The following is a 3,726-nucleotide window of genomic DNA, read 5'->3' on the forward strand; positions in this document are numbered from 1 at the left end:
CTCCATAACCCCCGGCCATAACCAGTTCATCAACACTATATAAAAGGTATCAATCGTGAATGAACCTGATTGGTCAGAAGTTTGCGCGTGTGATGTTTGTGACGTCAAGAGAGGGCGACATGACAACAATCTGAGTAGCACTTGGTCGTCGAATTTTTGGTGTCATCGCGGCGCCAGTGCAGGCACCATTCTAACTCGACCACAATTTGTTGGAATTTCTCTTAAATCTCTGGTTCAACAGTTTCATCAGTAACGCTATTCAATTTCGAAGGAATCATGAATAAATAAGAGCTGCTGAATCATGCCAGCCGGCCCGTAATCGTGTCAGTATGACAAGCCAAAATCTGCATCCATTTCATATGAATGGGCACCACATCATCGACTAAAGTCAAAGTTACTGAAAAGACTAAAAACAAAGGGTAAATAACATTTTTTTAGCGCTTTGTACTAGTCGAATTATTTCAATGAAGCAAATGGGGGGGGTCAATCGTAGCTTAGGGGAAGTTAGGCCCTACATTTATGTAAGCTTAAGTTAACATTATACAGGTGTGATGGTGTAGGCTAGTAGTAGTACAGGCCAGCATGCCTGGCCAGGTATAGGGCTAAGCCTAAGCTAAGACTAGAGTACATGTAGAGGCCGGCAGTCCTTTCTATAGACCACCTTCCATCCAGCCTGCGGCCCAGGATCTTTTTCGACCAGGGATCAGAGGTGGGAAACTGAAAGGAGGAGGGCTAGCTAGCTAGTGCAAATGCCCTCAGTCACATGGTCATGTTAGTCATACTCATACTAAAGTTGTTTTCAATAAACTTCTGTGGTCCGGGTACGCGCTGGTGAATTGCGATCGCGTAGAAGTGACAAGGTCGCCTACTTCGCGCCGCACCGAAGACCAATGGGTCAGCCGGCTTGTTGTCAAGTGCATTGATCAGCCAATCAGCGTGATTGTTTATTGCTTTTGTGTTTACGCTCGTGTACGCGATACGCACAGGCACTACCACAGAAGTTTAAAGAAAACAACTTTAATACTATTAAATAGCCATGCATGCCTTCGATGCCACCACTGTAGGGACTGCCTTTTGAGGAGAGCCAGAGCAATCACTCTCTACTGCTTGCCTTACATCTGATATAGGAGAGTAATTTCTAGCTCTAGGGGACAGTCATCGGTCCACTTGGATTTTTGATCTTCATCAACGATCTGCCGTGGAGAGTTGAGAACCATGTACGGTTGTTCGCAGATGACTGTCAAATATACGTTCAACCCAGGGAAATGTAAAGTCATCATGCAAATCACTTCCAAAAGAAATCTCCCGAAGTCAGAGTTCAACTTTTGTGGAGAAGAACTTGAAGAAGTAAATATAACCATCCATACCTAGGAGTTCAACAAGACAGTAACATGAAATGGACTTCACACATAAACCAAATCATGGCCAAGGCAAACAGAACACTTGGTTTTGTCAAGAGAAACCTCTGGTTCACCACCCAGGAAATCAAAGCCACATCAGCCTACAAAACGCTCACAAGCCCGACTTTGGAATATGCATCGTGTTCCCGATCGTGTGCATGGGACCCCCACACCCAAGTAGACATCAAGAAGGTCAAAAGCATACAGAGAAGAGCAGCTAGATTCACCATGAACAACTACAAGAGAAATAGCAGCGTAACCAGTATGCTGAACACTTTGGAGTGAGACTCACTGCAAGAAAGGCACGCCTAGCCATGATGTTTAAGATCCAGAATGGACTTGTGGGCATCGGCCGAGACACATACCTCACAGACTGCAACGACACCAGGACAATTTCGGCGTGAATCAGAGAATCGATTCTCGCAAAGATTCTCGTAAACAGATTTGCGTGAATCAAAGTTGATTCTCGCAAACGTTTGTAGTTTACACAGAAGTTGATTTGTGCAAATTTATTTTCGCAAATTTATTCTGCAAGAATCAAGATTGATTCTCGCACTGTGAAATGAATTCTGACCTTGCAAGGACATACTCAAGAGCCAAACTACAAAGGGGCAACACAACCAAGAATGTTTACAAGTACTCCAACTTCCCACACACGACTACTGACTGGAAACACCCTGACGGAAGGCATCACAACCAGGGTCTTAGCTAGCCACCGGTCTGGCTGTCATTTCAGATGGCCAGTTTGCTCCTGGGACGGGCAAAATTAATGCCTTTGACAGATGCCATATTATAAATTCATAACCTCATTAATATACGCGAAGCCTGTAATCCAATCAAAAGAAATTGATTACCTGACCGCGCACTAATTGCGAGGTCATTAATAACTCACAATGACTCGGACGGCGCAACAATGACTTCTGATGCGGCGCGTGCATGTATAAGCTACGCGTTATGTCAGCGCACACGCCTCGCGATGCCGTCTCGCTTCTGTGATTGGTAGCTCTTGTTGTCGGCGCGAATGTTATATTCGCCTGGTTGATTTTTTTTTGTAGGTGCGGTAGGTTACAACAATGATTAAAACTGGTTATATTTAACAGCGTTTTATGGCATAAAATAACATAAAATGCCATTTTGATTTGTTCAAAATATTAGATACGACGGTGATGAATGACAATCTTTGCACCATCTATTTTGAGGTCATTGTGTTTGTTTTGAGCCTCAAAATAGATGGTGCGCAGTTATTATTGTCTAATTGTATGTTTTGAGAAGCTAATTGACCTTTTTAGTAGACCCAATTTGTAGAACAAGGCCAAATCAGCACATATTTGAACTCTTTGAACCCCCATGTTTTAAAGGTCAAAATAATTAGGACAGGCAATTTTATTCAAATGACGGGCAACCCACAATTTGTAGCTAAGACCCTGATCACAACAGCACTAACTCTGCAGTTTCAGGAGGCGGCTCGCAAAGTAAGTTTTTTCGTACACTCTCACATTATTTGTGCGCACATTCGACCTGACCTAAAGTTAGATCGAGCTGGGATGGAAAAGAACATGGGGGATCAGCAAAATTTACTGTCAGGTTCCTGATTATACAGTGGTTGCTTCAAAATGATTTCAAAACGATTTAGAGTGCAATACTCATAACCTGCAACTTGTAAGTTCATTTTTTAAAGCACTTTGATTCTTTTTTATTTGAAAATCCAGCAAGTCCTAATATCTTAAAATATAAATTGTTTCTCCCATAAACGTGATCGATATCCTAGCATTGTCGCACCCCTCCACAACCCTATCCCCCATAGCGATGGCTCTGTATACGGGTTGGAATTTTTGACACTTGCGTTAGAGGGGAGGGGGTTAGCCTTCTACTGAAAGGACTTTCGTTTATAGGACTTTTGGGTTGTTCCCAAATTTGGGACATGCTGGGGTCACACATGTGAATGTCAACAAAAAAATAGGATTTTACCAAAAAGTGTTCTTGTCAAGCATGTTATGTTTGTGACTGCCCTAGAGCAAGTCAGTTAACCCTATGAGAACTACCTGCCGATTGGCCAAAATGAATATTGTGTCCAATTTTGAACCAATCAAGGAGGGTATTAATAAGATCATCTGCAAATGAAGTTTCAGTTTGACCATAAATTGTTTTTAAAAGCCTAGTCATAATTGGTAATGAAATGAGCATTCAAGTTATCAATCAATCAGAAATGCTGTTAGATGACCAGTAGTGTCCAGGGGGTTAAATCAATTTGTGAAGATTTATGATATATGTATATAACAACCATCTTTCTTTTTTGTCCCAATGTAACAATCTTTTAGAAAAAAGT

Source organism: Amphiura filiformis, chromosome 1, assembly GCF_039555335.1.
Source record: "Amphiura filiformis chromosome 1, Afil_fr2py, whole genome shotgun sequence".
NCBI classification, from domain to species: domain Eukaryota; kingdom Metazoa; phylum Echinodermata; class Ophiuroidea; order Amphilepidida; family Amphiuridae; genus Amphiura; species Amphiura filiformis.